Here is a 21,900-nt window from a genome sequence, read left to right as displayed (position 1 = left end):
AAGAGGAGTGCTAGGAATGGGGTTAAAGCACCCTTGAATATTTTGTAGTAAGCTGGGGTGAACCCGTCTGAACCTGGTGCTGAGCCGCTTTCAGATGGAAATTGCGTGTTCAATCTCTTCTGTGGTTATTGGACCATTTAGTTGATCTCGGCCAGTGGTTGATACAATGGGAACCAGATCCTTTTAATGAATTCTGCGGTGCTTTCAGGGGAGGGGTTGGTGTCTGATGTATATAGTTGCTCATAGTACTGGGCAAACCGGGCTGTGATTTCTGTTGGGTTTATCAGGACCGTTTTCGCGGCAGAGTACATTTTTGGGACCGCCTTTTCTGCTCTTTCTTTTCTAAGTCTGGTCCCTAGTAGTGTGTGTACCTTGTCCCCTTTCTCGAAATATCTTTGCTTCACGTATCGTAAATGAGTTAGCGCTTTCTCTTCCCATATCTCTTTGAGCTCTCGTCTGAGGCCCCTGATCTCTGCCCTAGTCTCTGATGCCTCCCCCTCCTCCTCCACAAGTACCTTGTGTTATGTTGATGTCTTTTCTATTATATGTTAATGTGTTATCTGATTCCCATTCCTTGTTCTACTGATGGAATCCTAGCTATTGATGACATCAGAGCAATCCTGAGCTTTGTGTTAGAATGTTATTCTTTGAGGAGTCAGTCTACTTGTGCAGATGGCTGGGGGTCTCTACTACCCAGCTTATCCCTACAAGCAATAAACCATTTCTTCAACTTGTTGTGCCCAGTTTATTGCTTTACTATGGGGAAGAGGATGGGATGTGCTGCAAGAGGAAAGCAGCAGCTGGAGTGGGAGTAGTTATCCGGAGCTGAGGAGCTGGAGCCGGACTGAGACCTTCAACCACCAGGCCTAGGGGTGAGGAGCTGCCCCCCCGACCTGGCCTACAACGTTGGACTGAAGGGAAAGTGCGCTGAACCTTCTCTGAGCTTACCTTCTGGAGACCTGCAAGTAACATTGCGCATGTTTGGTTTTGATATCACATGGTGGAATTGTTAAGAGGAGAGCAGTGTTTTTACAGGAGGTGAGCGCTTATATTTTGAAACATTGGCTGCAGGTGGCAAGTGAGTGACATTCTGTTTTTCGCCTTTGGTGGATTGGTAGCTGATTTCGGAGAGCACTACAGACTTGGATTGGCACCATGGCTATATCCGGAATCTCGGGTCCCCAGATGTTTTTACCGACTCCGGGCCCCCCGAGAATTAAATGGGGGCCCTGGAAAAAAGGTTTTCTCCATTATGTGAAAGCCACATGTGGCAATGGCATGTCAGTAGAAAGAAAGTTGGCTATGCTTATGCATCTTCTGGGGTATGAGGGGAAGCGAATTTTTGAAAATGTGCCTGAATTGAGCGTACTGGATGTTGAGGAAGGTATGAATGACTTTGATGCAGCATTGGCAAAACTGGATACACATTTTGAACTAAAGATAAGTACTGTGTTGGAACGCTATCACTTTGGTATGAGATCTCAGCATGAGGGTGAAACTGTAGAGGAATACATCACTGCGCTTAGGCATTTATCGCTGAACTGCAAATTTGGTGTAAGCCTGGATGAACATATTAGAGATCAGTTCATGTTACATTGTGCCAATGACAGGATCAGAGAGGAAGTGTGGCTAAAAGATGACCCTTGCTTAGATGAAGTCATTGGGATTGCAAAAAGAATTGGGCATACTTTGAAATGTGTGGCAAAACTTGCTGTGAAAGAATCCAAAGCTGTCCAACAGGTTGAGGTCTTGAAAGTAGGTGACAAGAGGATAGAAACCGCAAAAGACCAAAAGAAAAAGAAGGGCAAAACGGCCAAATCGACTGACATGTATCAAAGCAAGGGTGGTAATGGTAACCAAATAGCAAATAAATCTGTGCAAGAAGAAAATGTACAAGTGGGAAAAAGGAGACAGGAGCGCCTGTGTTTTAGGTGTGGGAGTGCCCGCCACCTATCTAATTCTCCGATCTGCCCTGGAAGAAGAGCTATATGTAACATCTGTAAAAGATGGGGACATTTTGCAAATTGTTTTGCCAATTACAGTGTCGGTGCTGGGAGGAGCGTTATGTTGGTTGAGGAGCCAGATGGGCCATCCTCAGATGAATATGAAGGTTCAGAAAATGAAATTGTTACTGTGAATATGGTTCAATGTTCCGGAATGGATGAATGCGAGCATCCTTCAGCTTGGGTGGAAGTGAATGGTTGCCAAGTTAAAATGCTAGCGGACTCATGTTCCAAAATCACTTTGATGTCAAAGGCGGTGTATGAAAATGTGCTGGGAGGTAGGATGGACGATTTAAGCCCGTCAGACAAGACACCTGGGGGCTATAGTGGCAGTAGGATCGATGTGGTAGGATGTTGTCCTGCAACTTTTAAATTTAAAGACAGGGTTACGCGCAGAAAAATATTTATCACCAAGAAGGGTGAGACGCTGTTGGGATGGAGAGAACAAAGGGGACTATGTATTAAATTAGATCCCAATAGTAAAGAACAAGTGTTAAATGTAGAAAAACTATCCATGGACTGTAGTTTGGATGATAGATCTAAAAGTTTCATTGCCAAGTATCCAGATGTGTTTAATAATAGCGTTGGGTGTTTGAAAGGGATGATTCACAAAATTGTGCTGAAGGAGGGTTCCAGGCCCGTGGCGGCAAAACTTAGACCGTTACCGATGTCATTGCGTGATGCTGTGAGAGTGGAGTTGGAGAAACTGGCGAAAGCTGGCATTATTGAACCAGCGAAGGTGGTTGAATGGATTTCCCCCGTGGTTGTTGTGAAAATGTCCGGTGGGGATTTGAGAGTATGCATAGATCTAAGAGAATTGAATTGATGTGTGGTTGCTGACCGCCATCCCCTTCCAAATATGGGAGAACTTCTGTCTAGGATAGGAAATGCCAAATACTTTGCCAAATTGGATATGGCGAGCGCCTATCATCAGATTAACCTTGATGCCGAGTCACGAAAACTGACGGCTTTTATCACATACGAAGGCACTTACCAGTTTCGGCGCATGTCTTTCGGATTAATATCAGCTTCATCAGTTTTCCAAAAAGTCATGGATGGATTATTCAAAGGTATTAACAATGTTTGGTGCTTCCAGGATGATGTGTTGGTTTGTGGCAGTACTGAAGAAGATTTACAAAGGAAACTCAGTAAGCTTTTAGAAACTTTCAGAACACGAGGTATTACCTTACGAAGTGAGAAATGTGTCTTTTCTACTCAAGTAGTAGAGTATTTAGGACACGAAATATCGGAGGAAGGTTTAAGGCCCAAAAAAGTGTTGGTAGATGGAATTAAAAGAATGGAGTCTCCAAAGAATAAGGCAGAGTTACGTTCATTGTTGGGGACAATAGAGTTTTACCATCGTTTCATTGAAAAATATGCGGATAAGGTTACCTTGCTGAGAGCATTGTTGAGAAAAGGAGTGGAATTTGTTTGGAATGCAGAGTGTGAAAAGGAATTTGTTGAGATTAAGTCTGAGATTGATATGGCAAAACCCTTGGCCATGTATGATACTAAAAAAAGGACAATCTTGTCTGTTGATGCGAGTGAAAGTGGTATTGGAGTGGTTATGTCGCAAGTGGGAATGGATGGTGCAGAATCCGTGGTGTTACATGTCTCGCGCATGTTGAGAGATCCTGAATTGAACTACTTGGTTTTGGAAAAAGAGGCTTTGGCATGCCATTGGGGTATAGAAAAACTGAAAAACTTTGTGTGGGGTCAGGAATTTGTGTTAAGAACAGACCACAAGCCACTGAAGGCTATATTTGAAAGCAAAGGGTTGGACAAAGTTTCAAGGAGAGTTGCCTGTTGGGTGACAAGATTGCAATGTCACAAGTTTAACATTGAAGTGGTAGCCGGTAAGGACAATGTGCAGGCCGATCATGCATCTAGAGTAAAGATTAGTGATGAGGAAGATGAAAAGGAGTCTGTTGAAGTTGAAAGTATGGTATTTGCTACGGTGGAAGGTGTACTTCACAAAGAAGAATGGGTTTAAGCATTGTTGTCTGATGAAATGTGGAGGCGGATAACCAATTTTATCAAGGATGGTTGGCAAGAGAAAACATTGTTATCTGGAGAAGAGCGGGCTTTGTGGGAGGTGAGAGAGGAATTATCTGTGAAGAATGGTCTAATATATCGATGGGATAAGCTTGTTGTTCCAGTATGTTTTAGAAAAAAACTAGTTGCTATTGCGCATCAAGGCCATATTGGTACGTATAAAACCAAGGGAGTAATTAAGGCCGATTATTGGTGGCCGGGTATGGACCGCGAGATTGAGAAAACAGTGGGAGGATGTGTAGACTGCATAAAGTCAGGGAAGAGCATATCTGCTGTAGTGCAACCTGTGAAAGGAGTTGAAGGACCTAAGGGTGTGTGGCAAGACCTTGCCATGGATATCTTAGGCCCAGTGGATATGGGCAGAGGTCGTGGTAGGTTTGTGTTGGCCATAGTAGATATGTTTACAAGGTGGACGGAGTTCAAAATATTGAGAGAAGTCACGGGTCAATCTATTGTAGCATTTCTGGAAGAGATATTTGAGAGTGAGGGCTTGCCAAGGAGTGTGTTGACGGACAACGGTCCACAGTTTACTGGAGGTTTCTTTCAAGAGTACATGTACAGATGTGGAATCAAGCATAAAAAGACTGCATTGTATTACCCTCAAGCCAATGGTATGATCGAGAGGGTCAACCGCTGTATAATGGAAGGTATTAGGAATGCCAATGCGTGTGGGTTGGACAGGAAAGTTGCGGTAAAGGAACGAATGTATGCGTTGCGGATGGCTCCTAATGCCGAAACAAGAGTGAGTCCATTTGAATTAATGAGAGGACGGAGGAGTAACACGATGTTATCCCCAGCTTGGTTAGGCCGGGCCAGAGAAACGGATGAGGTGGTGAATGAAGTGAAAAGGAATATGGATGAACGAAAGAGGAAGTGTGCTGAGAAAGTTAATGAAAAATTTCCAAGAAAGAAGACTATAGTTGAAGTGGGCGATCTAGTTAGAATAAGGAAAGCTGTTATAAAGAAAAAGGGTGATCCGTTGTATTCGGATCCGGTTAAGGTTGTACAGGTTTTTGACCGTTCTGTGAAATTGGAGAGTGGACAGGTCTGGAGCCTGTCAAGGGTTGCGAAGGTGAGGAGGTAAAATTGCTGAGCAAACAGACGCCTTTTTCTCTATATAATGTCATCGTTCGAATTACATGTATTATAAATTGTTTTGTGTAAATAGAAATTTGGTGTTCAGATAAGGGAGGGGGGTGTGTTATGTTGATGTCTTTTCTATTATATGTTAATGTGTTATCTGATTCCCATTCCTTGTTCTACTGATGGAATCCTAGCCATTGATGACATCAGAGCAATCCTGAGCTTTGTGTTAGAATGTTATTCTTTGAGGAGTCAGTCTACTTGTGCAGATGGTTGGGGGTCTCTACTACCCAGCTTATCCCTACAAGCAATACACCATTTGTTCAACTTGCTGTGCCCAGTTTATTGCTTTACACCTTCTCTTTATCTTCTATCACCTGCCTAGCCTTGATCTCTTTCAGAAGTTTTAATTTCTTAACTGAGGATCCCTGTGCTATTATCCAGCCTCTTATCCAGTCGACACGTTTAATGATCTTTTGCACCTTCCGAGGATTGGATACAAAAATGATCATGGACCGCCTATTGCGGCCCTGCGACCAACACCAAAACAAACCTTAGGTTCCTTAACAGCCAATAGCTAACCGGAGGTGCAGGAATAAGTGTAAAAACACACTTTTGCATTCCAAAGGCATCACCAATATCCCATCCTTTGGGTCCCTCTTCACACATTGACCTATATAATAGTGATATGTCTGGAAGGCAAGTGCAGGGTAAGCGCAAAGGTACTACTAGAAATTGTGCCACTACCATCAAGCGGCATTGGCGAAGATCTTTCTTGGACTGCCATGTTCGTCCAAACTATGTCAGTCTTCTGGAAGAGACTGGAAGCTGCAGAGACGCTTTCCATGCTTCAAGAACCTCACAGTGGCACCCAACCCGTCACAGCAGACCTGCATACATTTAAAAACGGAAAACCCAGAGATTCACGTCACCCGATGCCCCACCCACATCTACCAAAGACCATATCCACTTGCGCCTCCCACCGCCCCACCCACATGGCTAAAGAAAGGCAAACACCACAGTGTGATGCCAGAAAAGGGTGGGATTAGTTTGCTGTGCTGTGTATCCACCCACACCTCCATATGATTGGCTATTAGCAGTATGCTTGTAGCCAATTACATCAAGGTGTGGGAGGGGTTGCTGGCACTCCGGGAAACACCAGAGACTCTACCCTCTTCCTTGAAGACCCAGAGAAGAGCCTGGAAACCAGAAGTCTCCAGGCTAAACACGGAGGCTAGGCAGGTCTGCTGCACAGTACAGTGCGAGTTGCTAAGAAATTCCAAACGTCCTCAGCCACTTTTGTCACGCCCACTATGACATCGGTAATCTCACAGGTTGCCTCGGGGAGTGGACAACATGCCAAGAAGACCCAATGAGGGCGAATGGAAAACAGTCATGGCGTTGGGCCTGACTGATCGGGCAAGTTGTGCTGCCCACGCCGGCGGACACCACATTAGCAGGCCACACTTCAATATAGAATCACCAGGCGCTGTCTCCTAACCTTCCTGTTCGACATCAGGAACAGAAGAAACCCATGGGGCTGTATCTGTGTATTACGGTATATATATATATATATATATATATATATATATATATACATATATATATACTCTCATGTTTTCCGTTTGTGTGTTTTGTTCAACGCATGGGCAGAGCTGAGCTCTCCAATTCTACTCACCTTTGTAACCCCACTCTCAATCTGATCTGTGCATATCCTCCTGTATAAAGCGGAGTGACCCGCATGAGCTCAGTCCACTCTATTTGCCTGATTCTGAAACCCTTTGGAATCCACACACATTACTTCATGCAATGCTACTGCATGCATGGTATGTGCACATATGCGTGGCCATTCTGCGTACTGCGGTGCATGGACGGGCAAAGTCAGTAACTAGCTGTGCACAGCCACTTCTGCCCACATGTGCATTTATGGCCTTGTACTTATTTCCCTACTCGGAAACGAGGCTATAAGTCTCTAAAAGTATTGTTTATATTACGTTATGTTATGTTGTAGTGCATTTGTATAGCACAATATGTACCGTTGATATGATGTCACAACGCTGTGGATTGAACGCCCTCGGGGACCGTGGTACATATCAGTTGAGTAAGTAGTGTAGCATATAGTGCTTGGGGGCACCTGGTATGTGAGGTTATGGTGATATTGCATAGTACACGAGGGCAGAGGGGGCAGTGTTAGAATGCACCTTGCAAAATTAGCAATGCTGCTCACTTTAAAGAGGGAAAGCTACCTTATCAATAGACCACGTGATCCCTGATTCGAGGGTTTGGGGAGTAAACACAGCTCAGCAGGTTAGGCAACTGTTGCTGAGATGTTATATGATGAAATCTTCGTGTACAACCTATGGCTGTTTTCCAATTCCTGCAGCAAAATGTTCCATGAAATCTGTTGTTTGGATCTGCTGATGGGTAGGTCTCCCTCGCTCCGTTCGGTGTGGCAATTCAAACTTGGCACCCATGGTGACACCGAGCCAATGATGCCTGCCTTTAGGGTGGTAGCAACTTGACAGAACTTGAACACCAGAGGCAGCACCCTTAATTAAGCACCTTCCATGCCAAGTTGCCAGTGGCGGTGTAGGGCCAGGAAGCACCAAGACTTTTTACCCAGTCTGGCAATAAATGCAGGTGCAGCATTAAGCACTGACTGCAGCTTAAAGAATGGCTTTCACATTTTCAGTTAAAACCTAAATAATGTTGCCATAATCTGGCTGCAATGACTTTTCACTGTCTCCGTGTTTTTTTGCGTACTTGCAGAAATGTCTCTAAGCAACACTAGGAGAACAGTACGCATGAGGCCCAGTCTAATGGACACAAAGGTCTCAAAGCATCTGTAGGAGAACAATAATCATGAGGCTCAGTCTAATGGACACAAAGGTCTCTAAGCATATGTAGGAGAACAATAATCATGAGGCTCAGTCTAATGGACACAAAGGTCTCTAAGCATATGTAGGAGAACAGTATACATAAGTCTCAGTCTAATAGACACAAAGGTCTCTAGGCAACACTAGGGGAACAGTACGCATGAGGCTCAGTGTAATGGACACACAGTTATCTAAGCAACAGTAGGATAACAGTACGCATGAGGCTCAGTGTAATGGACAACGGTCTCTAAGCAACAGTAGGATAACAGTACGCATGAGGCTCAGTGTGATGGACACACAGTTCTCTAAGCATCTGTAGGAGAACAATAACCATGAGGCTCAGTCTAATGGACACAAAGGTCTCTAAGCATATGTAGGAGAACAATAATCATGAGGCTCAGTCTAATGGACACAAAGGTCTCTAAGCATATGTAGGAGAACAGTATACATAAGTCTCAGTCTAATAGACACAAAGGTCTCTAGGCAACACTAGGGGAACAGTACGCATGAGGCTCAGTGTAATGGACACACAGTTATCTAAGCAACAGTAGGATAACAGTACGCATGAGGCTCAGTGTAATGGACAACGGTCTCTAAGCAACAGTAGGATAACAGTACGCATGAGGCTCAGTGTAATGGACAACGGTCTCTAAGCAACAGTAGGATAACAGTACGCATGAGGCTCAGTGTGATGGACACACAGTTCTCTAAGCATCTGTAGGAGAACAATAATCATGAGGCTCAGTCTAATGGACACAAAGGTCTCTAAGCATCTGTAGGAGAACAGTACACATAAGGCTCACTATAATGGACAACAGTCTCTAAGCAACAGTAGGAGAACAGCACGCATGAGGCTCACTCTAGTGGACACAAAGGTCTCTAAGCAACAGTAGGATAACAGTACGCATGAGGCTCAGGGTAATGGACACACAGGTCTCTAAGCATCTGTAGAACAGTATACATGAGGCTCAGTCTAAAGGACACAAAGGTCTCCAAGCAACAGTAGGATAACAGTGCGCATGAGGCTTTGTCTAATCGACACAAAGGCCTCTAAGCATCTGTAGAAAAGTATGCATGAGGCTCAGTCTAATGGACACAAAAGTCTCTAATTAACAGTATGAGAACAGTACGCATGAGGTTCAGGATAATTGACACACAGGTCTCTAAGCATCTGTAGAAAAGTATGCATGAGGCTCAGTCTAATGGACACACAAGTCTCTAATTAACAGTATGAGAACAGTACGCATGAGGTTCAGGATAATTGACACACAGGTCTCTAAGCATCTTTAGAACATTATACATGAGGCTCGGTCTAATGGGCACAAAGGTTTCTAAGCATCTGTAGAACATTATACATGAGGCTCGGTCTAATGGGCACACAGGTCTCTAAGCATCTGTAGAACATTATACATGAGGCTCGGTCTAATGGGCACTAATGGGCACAAAGGTCTCTAAGCATCTGTAGAACATTTTACATGAGGCTCGGTCTAATGGGCACAAAGGTCTCTAAGCATCTGTAGAACATTATACACGAGGCTCAGTCTAATGGGCACAAAGGTCTCTAAGCATCTGTAGAACAGTACACACGAGGCTCAGTCTAATGGGCACAAAGGTCTCTAAGCATCTGTAGAACAGTATACATGAGGCTCAGTCTAATGGGCACAAAGGTCTCTAAGCATCTGTAGAACAGTATACATGAGGCTCAGTCTAATGGGCACAAAGGTCTCTAAGCATCTGTAGAACAGTATACATGAGTCTCAGTCTAATGGGCACAGATTTACACCCAATAAGCTGCAAACTAACACCTGGGGCAGAACGTGCTTTTCCCCATGCCATTTGGGTTAACGTTCTCCAGTGCCAGCTATGTTTTTTAACTAAACATTTAATCCTGAGACTTGTAGCCCCACGTTTAAAATGACATTTTCCTAACAAATAAAATAAATCCAGCTAAGTAAATAAGGGTCCGAATGGATTCGCAGGCCAATAATGCTCCAGCATTTTGAGTCAAAGTTGAAATTTTGAGAGGTGGAGGAGGGGAGGGAATCTTCAGAGTCGGGAAATGCCTGAAATGGCCACTTTTACTCTGCAGGCCAGATTGGCAAGGCGAGAAGACTTTGCCATAAACCTGCCAATTTCGCTGTGGAGTGAATGTTGTTAGTTTCATCTACACCAAGAGGCTGTGTTGTTTGTCTTTTATACTGCACACATGACCGCCACAGTATTCTTAAGGCGTTGAGCGTTGTCCATGTAAAGGCAAATTGTGACGGGAAAGGGAAAGAGTGGGAAAAGTCAGGGAAACAAAAAACGTGCAGACTAAACTCACAACATATCGGTAAATAAAACCATAAAAATGAGTGATGTGATCGTTGGAATTAATGTATAGTTGTCAGTGTTTTGACCAGAAGAAAATATAACCAAGGGACAAGCTCCTCATATTATTTATTTATATTTATAAACAGGAGGAACAATGCTCCTTTGATCACAAAAGAACGTATAATAGTTAAGAAATTAGATTCAATGGGAAGCAGTGAGCTTCTTACAGTGGGGTGAGTTTGAGGGGCATTCTGAGCAGGCTGTGGAGGGGAGTAAATGGAACAGTCCTCAGGGGCAATAAATAAGTGGACCACATAGATTAAGAAAAATGAACATTGAACATTTTGTAAGTGCAGGCAGGGGGTACGGCTAGGACTATTGTGGGTGTGTGATGAGGTGTGCTGAAGACTTCCTGGGACTTGTGGGGCAACTAACTCGGTTAGCATACAGGATCCCCTCCTGCTAATGGCTGGAGGGTGCTCGGCCGAAGTCACCCCATGTCAGAGCCAGGATTTGGCTATGTGCAGAGTGAGGGCTGGGGTCAAAAAAGGAGGGTTAAACAAATCGGATCTCACCCACCCCTAGCCAGAGTAAATTGCCCTATGGTGGAACGGAAAGAGCAAGCGTTGCCTGATATGTAGTGAAGTGGTAAATAAGCCACCGTACTGCAGTTTGAAAGAAAGAAATTATAGGTAAGGTTGTAAAAAAAAGCATTGTATCTTATCTTAGTTAAAGTACAACTTTACCTAAAGGACAACATCAACTGCCCATTATAAGGCCCATGCGCACAGGCTGTCTAGAGTCTCATTTACATAATTTGAGGCCTTGCTGCACTTCTTGGGTTAATTCAAGTGATGCGCAAAGGAGTAGGAGAGAGAGCAGACTCTTGTAGTAGGCTCCCAGGCCACATATGGCCAGGGTCTACAGACAGGAAAGATGGGAGGAACTCCAGCCACTCTTACTGTAGGGTGGATTTCGCCAGCGGCTTCACTGAGAGAAACGCCCTGGAGGAGGCTGCTTAGGAGTTCTATGAGGATGGTAATAGTAGTGTGGGGGGATGGCTTTCTCTTGGCCTGTTTCTGGGCTCTTCTGGGAGTTAATCTGCATAATCCATACTTTTCTCCGCTTCAGAACCTGGACTGCAGTTACCCCATCCTGTTAATGGAGGGCAACAGGGTAGTCTTAGGTTCAAGAAGGGTGGAATAATCTACCTTTTAGCCCTACATTGGTGTTGTGGCCCTTTACCAGAAATGAGGGCCTCTAACACGTATTATTTAATTATTTGGGGTGTGCTTAATTCTACGTGCCACCTTCCTGTCGCTTTACAGCCCTTGTTAGCCTTGTCCAAAGCGACATGACATTGCAAATGCGGCATAACCAAACATGACCTAATACAGCATGTCGTAACACTGTGTATCATACGTTTCTTGTACAACAAAACCTCTGATTTGTCCAGAAATTGAAGGGGGGAGGTGGCTAAGTAAACATACACATTGACAAAGATGAACAATGGGAGAAACTCTGTTAATAGCGAAAAAAGGCCTTCAGTAACTGTAAGGGATCACTCCGACAAGGCAGCTGATATAACCAAAATACTAGTCTTTATTGACTTTTGAACAGCTTCAAGTTATAGCAGGTAAAAGGAAAAAATCAATAAAGTAATTGATCTTTTCAGTCAGGCTTCCAAGTATTCCTTCTTAGTGCCTGGGAGGCAGTCTTTGTAAGCTTCCTTCTGGAATATGGACTAAATCTGGGCTTAGTCCTCGTAAGCCCAACGGTAAGAGGCTCCTGCTGCTTCGCTTTCCAGTTGGTTCTGCAAAGAAGTGGAGAATTCACCATTAGTCCTACATCTCTCTCTGCTTTATATAGGAGCTGGACACTTCTGGGTCAATCAGAGTCCTTTACCCAGCTAAGCCTTGATAAACCCCCCCAAGCCCTGCCCCCTTCCTTCCTTGAGGCCGTTCGCCATGATGCACTCCACCCGCGTGCCATGAGGTAAGGATTCTGGTGTGTATTGGGGCTTTGTTGTTCCTTGTTTTGGGGAGTGTTATACTTGACTTTTAATTGTCTTTCTTGTGGCAATTCATATGGGTTCTCCGCCCTTTCCCGAGCCATGGTTGTGTGTCGGCGTGCCGTCTTGATAGCACCCAGACCTTCCTTTCTCTGCCGCGTGCGGAGCCGGTAGTCACATTCCTCACAGGGGCTGCATGCCGACATCACCAAACCCGGGTCTCTCTCTTGTTGCGGCGCACAGGCCAGGCTCTGGCCGTCTCCCTCCTTGTTCGCCTGGGTCCTGACCACAGCCGCGCTCTTGATTCCAATCTCCTCCCTCCTCTGTGCGCAACCAACTGTGCAGTCAGCCGCAGTACGAACTGGGAAGCGTGCAAGCCGCAGTCGGCACCCCACCACGTCTCCACCTCGGAGTCCACCTCCTCCTTCCTCACGGCCTCTTCCTCCGACTTCAAGCCGTCACATACACCCCCTGAGGAATCATGTCTTAAATGAGAACGCCTGTAGTGTGAGGAACCATCGGAGGACTCTTTGATTAGAATCTTTATGAGTGGCCAGCCATTATAGAGGAGCGTGGTCAGTGAAAACCGTGAAGGACCTTCCTAATAGATAGTATCTTAGGGTTTCAAGGGCCCATTTGGTGGCCAGACACTCCTTTTCCAAAGTGGAATACGCCATCTCGTGTGGTAGAAGTTTTCTAATAATAAAGGATACTGGTACTAAGTCCTCTTCTGTTCCTTGAGATAGTACAGCACCTAGTCCTGTTCCAGATGCATCTGTTTGTACAAAAAATAGTTTTTCGAAGTCTGGACACCTTAACACCGGTAGCGTGGATATTAGGGTTTTCAGGTTTTTGAAGGCCTCTATGGCCGAAATGTCTTGTACCACGTTACCCTTGTAACTGGATTTTAGGGCCTCGGTTAAGGGTCCCGCAATGGTAGAAAACATAGGATTTAATCTTCTGTAGTATCCTACGAACCCCAAGAACGCTCTTATTTGTTTCCTGTTGCTGGGCATAGGTAACCGCATAATGGCCTCCACCTTGTCTACTTGAGGTTTGATGACCCCACCTCCAACCATGTATCCCAGATATTTAGTTTCTCTGGCCACGAGGATGGTTTTCTTTGGGTTAATGTGTAACCCTGCTGTACTTAAGGAGGTGATTACTTTCACTAAATGTTCCAGGTGCTCCTCCCATGTTCTGCTGAATACAATAATGTCGTCCAGATATGCCGAACTGTATTGTGTGTGTGGAGCCAATACTTTGTACATCAATGCCTGAAAGGTTGCTGGGGCACCATGTAGACCAAAAGGCAATACTGTGAACTGGTATAAACCAGTTGGCGTGGAAAACACTGTTTTCAATTTATCTTCTTCCCGCAACGGAATCTGCCAGTAGCCCTTCGTTAAATCTATTGTACTGATGTATTGTGCTGTGCTGAGTTGTTCTATTAGCTCATCAATCCTTGGCATGGGGTATGCTTGAAAGGTGGATATGGTGTTGAATTTTCTGTAATCCATACAGAACCTGGTGGACCCATCAGGTTTAGAGACTAACACTATTGGTGAGGACCAGTGACTGTTGGATGGTTCAATCAACCCTAGACGCAGCATCTCTTCGACTTCGGCTTGTATGGCTGTTCTTTTTGACTCAGGAAGTCTGTAAGGTCTTATTCTTACTGTATGGTTTGGCTCCGTGTTGATCTTGTGTTCCACAAGAGTCGTCTTCCCTGGATAGAATGAGAACACATGGGCCAGGGGCTCTAGTACTTTTCTCAACTCTTGTCTTTCTTCTTGGCTGAGTTGAGATCCCCAGTTGACAGCCTGGAAGGCTGTATCTGTACTTGTAACCTGTATGTGATTCATCCCCCGATTGTCCGAGTAGGCTTCTCTCTATTTTTTTAGATGGTTGATATGATAGATCTGTTGTTTCTCCTTCCTTTCTGGTTGTTCCACCTGGTAGTTCACTGGACCAACTATAGCTGTGATGGTATATGGCCCCCTCCACTGAGCCAGCATTTTGTTTGATGAGTCAGGTAATAAAACCAGGACCTTATCACCAACTTTGAAGGATCTCACCCTTGCGTTCTGATTGTAATGCTTCACTTGGGATGACTGGGCTCTCCCTAGGTTCTCTCTGGCCAAGTCTCTCAACCTTGAGAGGTGTTCTTTCATTTTGATTACGTAATCTGTTAGATTGGTTTCTTCCTCTTGTTCTTCCCACTCCATTCTTGCAATATCCAGTATCGTTTTGGGTATATGTCCGAACAACAATTCAAATGGAGAAAACCCTGTGGATGACTGGGGTGTGTCCCTCAGGATCATTAAGGCCCACGGAAGTACACGGTCCCAATCTTTTCCTGAAGGGGCTGTTCTTTTTTTTAGCATGGCTTTGATTGTTTTATTATACCTCTCCACTAGTCCATCCATCTGTGGGTGGTAGATGGAAGTTTGTAGGTGTTTAATATGTAACTGTTGGCACACCTTCTGCATTATTCCTGATACATCGTTGCGACCTTGGTCCGTCACTATTTCATTAGGCAAGCCAACTCTGGAAAAAAATGGAACCAATTGTTGACACACCTGTTGGGCACTTATTCCTCTCATATGGAATGCCTCCGGGTACCTAGTGGCATAATCTACCACAACCAATATGTATTTATGGTAAATGTGATCAGTGAACTGCGCCAATTTGCAAAAAATACATCAAACAGTTGAGTTATATTTTTAATTCCATTCCACAGCCTGACACGTGTTTCGAGCAGAGCTCTTCTTCAAAGGCTGTGCATCAAATTACAATTTAAAGCCATTAACATGTTCACCATTGTATACACATCATACCAATTGGGCAAACACATAGGGATTGAAAGGGGGGAAATGGCCAAAAACATGGATGTGTGAAACATAACAGCATTGTTTAAATCATTACAGTATTACAGAATCAATATGATTGGATAATTATAAATGATAAAGAAAAAATTAAAATCGTTTCAATGAATTACCGTTTCCAAAAGACATCCATCCGGTTCCGAAACCAATGAGAAGGATGACAAAACAACATGATAAGAAAATAAGTGAGGTCCGGTGACTAAGCAACCCTGGATAAGTTAATTGGCTGAACCACCAATAATAATTCTAAAATTTCAAGGTATATTTACCGATGATCCTTGTCCAAGATGAATAATCTGTACAACAAGAATTAATGCTAAAGTCACAATTATTGCAAGATGCCATGATTGTTACCAAAGATAAATGTGACAAAAACCGAAAAACCAATATTGCCAATGTATTGCACTTACCAATAGTGCGGTTAACTCTAGGGAACAATTCCAGAACTAGACAGGAATAAATTGAATATGCCAATAAGTGTTAAAGCACATAACCCATCCGAAAAGGTTTTAAATATTACGCAACACATTGTGTGATGAAAGTAAAAGAATTACCTTAATGTTAATTGCAATTGCAATGACTAATAATGGTAGACCGCAAAAATCCACGAAGGAGGGGGGTTGTTGGCCACGAAGATACAATAGATCAGCCAATTCAAAGTAGCCCAGATAATCCGATGTCAGTTGACAATTGAACAATTAGCAGAACAAGGAAGGAAAAAGAACCGAAGCACGGAGTTAGGTGAATGAATGGAGAACGGACATAATTAAGCGGCAGGGACCGTGTCGAAGGAGCAGCATCTCACTTACCAGCCTTCCGGCAACACCTGTATCCAAGGGAGAGCACGCGCGCGAGATGCAGCTCGTGTGGTTAAACAGGAAAGCTAGGTTGCGAGAGCAATACCGTAACAAAAAATCCAGCGGCGGCCATGTTGGGTGAGGAAACCTCTGGCTGCCAGTCAACCCTCAATAAAGACAGACTAATGAGCCTGAATTGGCAATCGGACCTACAAAAATAATTTGTGTGATTATAGCGGATCTCTGGCGCAATTACATACAATGTTAATGTTGTATTAGGAATTAGAAATAACGCACTGGTAATGTCGTGCATCCTGGTTGTGTAATCTACCGCACACACTTGTTAACTCATCACAGCACATAATTCACGGTAAAATTACCTCCCATTGAGCACAAAGTAATAATAAGTAGCATTAAGAACAAAGTAATGGTGTCAGCGGCACTAGCAGCCAACCTACTAATAGCACCCAATATAAACATATATTTAATAGCTAAAAGGATTTTGAAAACCAATTATACAAGGGCCAACTATACATTGGCCTAAAGTTGAGTCGGTGACTATATAAAACCATATATAAGTCAAAGTTAATTTAATTGAAACTAATTAGTAACATAAAAAGTTAGAAATTATCTGAAATACAGGTTGAATCATGAGAAAACAGAAATTGTCAGAAATACAAATTGAATCATAAGAAAACATGAAATTCATGATCAGAATTGAGTCCACGAATGGCCAGTCTGTGTTTGCAGATAAGCCTTGCTTCCAATTGTCTGAGCCTGAGTTCCATATTGCCACCTCTTTTGGAAAGATGTATCTGAGCCAAACCAATAAATCTTAAATCCTTGAAATCATCCAATTGATGTAGAGTCTGCCAATGTATTGCCAGTGGATATTTAACATCCTGTTTGTTCAAAGAGGCCAAATGTTCGCGAATTCGAATTTTGAGTGGCCTAATGGTGCTCCCAATATAAAATAGACCACAAACACAAATAATACAGTACACTACAAACTTTGTATTGCAATTAATGAATTAATTAATTACATGCTTGCCTGTGGTACCAAAATCTAGAGATTCAGTCTCAAATGTGTGTGAACACATATTGCAACTCCCGCATTTGTGAAAACCATTCAACCGCCCTTGGTCTAACCATGTTTTGGCAATGGGTGCTTGTGCCATAAAGGACGGGCATAAAAGATTTTTAAGAGTAGGGGCTCTACTGAATACTATTGATGGATGTGGTTCAAGTAGTTTAGTTAGATCATTGTCGAGATGGAGCAAGTGCCAATGACGTTTGAGTATAGCATACACACCATTACTATCACTGTTGTACCGAGTGATCAGTCTAATTTTGTTGAAGGGCATATTAGCTGAAAGTGATGTAGTTTTGGGTTTGAGTAAATGTAACGCTCACCTGGTTCCCACGGAGGCGCGGGCGTGGTCTGGACGGCAGTGGCCTCTTCGAAGGAGATGTTCAGGACCCTGAAGATGGAGTGGGCTGGGTTCCCAAATCCGGGTTGTCTGGCTCGGATGAATACCCTTCTGTGAGCGAAAAGGAAGGGTTAATACTCTGCGGGTTTTGTGTTGATCTCCCGTTCCCCTTCTCACCCTCCTTGCAACCCTTCTGTAATTCCCTGTGGAGACTCACCTTAGGGATTGAAAAGGCGAGCTCTCCATCCTGCTTCTGATGCAGGGGCGCGTTGGGATCCAGTTACGTCACTGGATAGTAAGTTCGAGTTCGCTTGTCTGTTCCGGTAAGTACCGTAAATGTTTATGGCAAGCTTGAGTCTAAACTGCTCCTCTTCTCTTTTGCAGGTAATGCAAGACTCCGGGCTGAGGGCAGTTTCCGTCGAAAACCTGATTTCAGGTGAGTTTTGGTGTAGGCCCACTACTGTCTTTTCCTGTCTCTTTTTCCTTAGGGGCCGTAGTTCGAGAACGCCGAAGAAATGGAGCCGGTACAAAGCAGAAGCTGAGTCCGACCTGTAAGCTGGTAAGTTTTAAAATAGTTCGTTTGCTACGGTTCTTGCATTCACTAATGTGATGTTTGCTTTTTCCCCATAGGGGCCGGGGTGCTGAAATGCCCAAGGAATGGCATCGACCCGAAGGTAAGAAGAATTAGCTTGGCGGGTAAGTGCTTCTTGGTTATTTTCCCCTTCTCACCTTGCTTTCTTCTCTTGGTCTCCCCGTAGGTGCTGGAATGCTGCAGGAGATCCGGATGGGCGTCGCAGAGCCGAAGGCGCCACGTGCAGGTAAGAGAAGTGCGCCGAGATGTATGCGACGCGGTGAGTATTTAAAATTATGTCTTTTTGCAGGAACGTTGGCGCGCTGAATCCGGAATGCAGCTTTAACAGGTAAGATTTGTTTTCACCTGTTTCTTCTTCCCTTTTCTATCCTTAGGTGTTTCCAGGATTCTGGCAGGCGTGGTCGAGGACTGGAGCAGGAGCAGGCACGGTGAGCGTTCAGCTGCTATGAGCAGAACAACGCGAAGCGTGGTTTGCTGTCTAGGCGTGGCTTAAATAGCCTTTCAAGTAGTCCCAGGTATGTATCCTTCCACTGAAGGTATGATCCTGCCACCAGCCACTCCCATGTGGTTAAGTAGTTCCTTTTTCATCTGGAAGTTGTAGAATGATCTGCCAGGTAAGGAAATTGCAGCATGGTCTGCCAGGTAAGTTTGCACCAAACACTATTCCTTCCATATCTTGTATGAGCCTGGCGCCGATGGTGCCAGGACTGTTATCCCTTATGAGCCTGACGCCAACGGCGCCAGGATTGAGTCCAAAGAGCCCCTATCTGGGGTGGCTGGGACTTCCCTAGTATACATGTTGCCTGCCTCTGAGGGTGCCGGGCCCTGTCTGGCCCCTTGGAGGTAGGCATCAAGACAGTAAATCAGCTCTCTTCATACTAGACATTTCACGTTCAACCTTGGTTAGCAGATTTGGTTGATACCCACGTTGTACAAATTGGTCATGTATAAACGATTTTTCCGCATAAAAATCAGCATTAAGAGAACAGTTCCTTTTAGCTCGAATATATTCACCTTTCGGAATATTATTGATAACAGAACGTTTATGAGAACTGGATGAATGTAAAACTGCATTAACCGAAGTAGGTTTGCAAAATGTTTTAGTGATAAAGCCAGTAGGGGACACGAAGACGTTCAAATCAAGAAAGTCTACAGAATCATTAGAGTAATGATGTATAAATTGCAAACCCCAGTTATTAACATTCAGAAAATTAACAAACTCTCTTAGTTCTACTTCATTGACAGTCCAAATCATAAAAACATCGTCAATGTATCTTTTCCAAAGATATATAAAGTGAAAAAAATCCTTGTTCTGAAACACATACTGTTCTTCAAATTGGTGCATGAATATATCCGCCACAGATGGAGAAAAACTAGCTCCCATTGCAATCCCAATCAGTTGTTTGTAATATGTATCATTAAAAAGGAAAACATTGTTTTGCAGAGCACAGAAAAGAAATTCTTTGATCGTTTCAATATGAAGATGATATGATGCTGATTTGTGTCGGAAAATATACGTAATAATGTCAATTGCTTTCTGATGATCAATAGAAGTATATAGAGATTTGACATCGAGTGTGACCAAAAATACTTCAGAGATATATGGCAATTGTGCAAGAATGTCAAGAATATGCATGGTATCACGTATATATGTGGGTGTGGAGTGAACCAGTGGTGAGATACATTCATTAACATAGATTGAAATTGGTTCCAAGATTCCACCCTGCCCACTAATATTTGGTCTACCTTCCGGTATCTTATCAAACAGCTTATGAATCTTGGGCAGAAAATAGGCGGTTGGCATTTTTGGTTTGTCAGAGAACAGAAAACATTTGTCCACATCGGTAATAATACCTAGTTTATACCATTTATCAATTAGAGAATTAACTTTATTCCATATGCGTGAAATAGGATTATTTTTCAAAATGGCATAACACCCAGGAGAATTCAAATGATCCAGTGCCATAGAGATGTAATCTGCTTCATCCATAATTACAACGTTACCACCTTTATCAGCTTCCTTGATCACAAGTGAGTCATTAGATGCTAGCTTGTGAAGGGCGAGACGCTGTGCTGATGTTAGATTAGAATATGTATGATGAGAACGAGAAGAACAGCGATCAAACAATGTATGGATATCATTAGTCACAACCCGATGAAAAGTATCTATAACATTATCATCTGAAAAAATGGGAGTGAATTTCGATTTGTTTGCAAATTCTTTAATTGTCAAATTGCGATGCTGTATATCTAATTCTTTCATAGTATCAAGAAGATTAGACTCACTATCAGACATTGACTCATCAATAGACATAAGTATGTGTGTACTCATCATTGTTTGCAATGTAAGTTCTGATAATTCGGCGACAGGCGTCATAGGAGAGTATTGTTTAACCTGTGTGGCAAAAAACTTTTTTAACTTGAGCTTTCTGATAAACTTGAATACATCAATCTGTATCTGCACACAGTCATTCTTACAGGATGGAGCAAATGATAAACCTTTATTTAATAGTGAGTGTTCTTCTGGAGAGAGCTGATATTGACTTAAATTATGTATTAAATCTATCTGAACTGATTTGGATTGGTCTGATTCTGCATGGATTTCTGATAAGAGGCTCTGGTTAGCCGTTGGCCTAATGGAGCGGTGTTGACGCCGCCTGTGTTGGCCGCCACTTGAGCCCCTTGGTTGGGCACGAGCATCCCGGTATTGGCAACGGGTGATAAGCGAAACCTGACCTGTTTTCTGATGGCCTCTTGTCTGTTGTCCTTTTTGAATCTTCTCATCTGTTCTAAAAAAGGTGCCGGAGCCAAAGTAGGTTGTTCAGGCAATTCAGCAGAGTCAGCATCCTCTTCATCCTGAGCCTCATCCTCAGGTGGGTTAGTCCCTGGAACAGCTTTGTTCCTAGATCTATCTGAATCACTTTCCACATCAGAGCTGGCAGGGGATGAGGCAGCACTACTATTGCGCGATCTAGACACATCATCAAATTTAGGCTGGTAAGTATAGACCCGGTTATCTCGATAATCCCTATCGTCTCTAGAGAATTTTCTACATTTTCTCATTTTAACCTCACCCTGATGCCTTCTCAGTATATTGTACATTGTTTTGAAGATTTTATCAATGGTTGCAGAAGGTGCATCAAACAATTGAATTTCTTGTTTGAGTTCATCTATTTGTTTGACAATACGAGAGTGTGCTCTTTCCGCATGTTCAATAAGTAGTAGTAACATTTTATTAGAACTATTGGTCAGGTTGGTTTCCCACTCCACTGCCAAGTTATTATCCTGAGGATCCTCAAAGTCCGGCAAAATGAGTATACGAAGACCTCTCGGTATTTTACGTTCTTGAATGTAATGCTTAAGCGTGGTTATCTCCCAAAATGTATTGATTTCTCTGATACTCAACCTCTCTAGCTTAATAAATTTTGATTTGAGATCCTCAGTAATGTTAGGTAACCGTTTGAATGGATTCAAAGTAGAACCACGGGGTGCAAATAATGCTTTAATATCCTCATCCCTAGTGAGGATATATTCGGCTGCTTCAGCCATTGAATTAATGAAATTACAGTGCAACAGCTGCTGGGTTCAGGACCAGTAGAGCAAGGTGGTCCAGAAGGCCACTATGAACGACCAGCGCTAATGCCAATTGTTATGAATAAAAAAGGCTGCGTTCAACTTGAAATTTTTGAGGGTACCTAGACCAATTGGTATGATGCGTATACAATGGTGAACATGTTAATGGCTTTAAATTGTATTGTAATTTGATGCACATCCTTTGAAGAAGAGCTCTGCTCGAAACACGTGTCAGGCTGTGGAATGGAATTAAAAATATAACTCAACTGTTTGATGTAT

The sequence above is a fragment of the Ambystoma mexicanum genome, chromosome 1p, assembly GCF_040938575.1.
Source record: "Ambystoma mexicanum isolate Mex_15411 chromosome 1p, UKY_AmexF1_1, whole genome shotgun sequence".
Lineage (NCBI taxonomy): Eukaryota > Metazoa > Chordata > Amphibia > Caudata > Ambystomatidae > Ambystoma > Ambystoma mexicanum.
Note: the sequence above shows the minus strand (reverse complement) of the source record.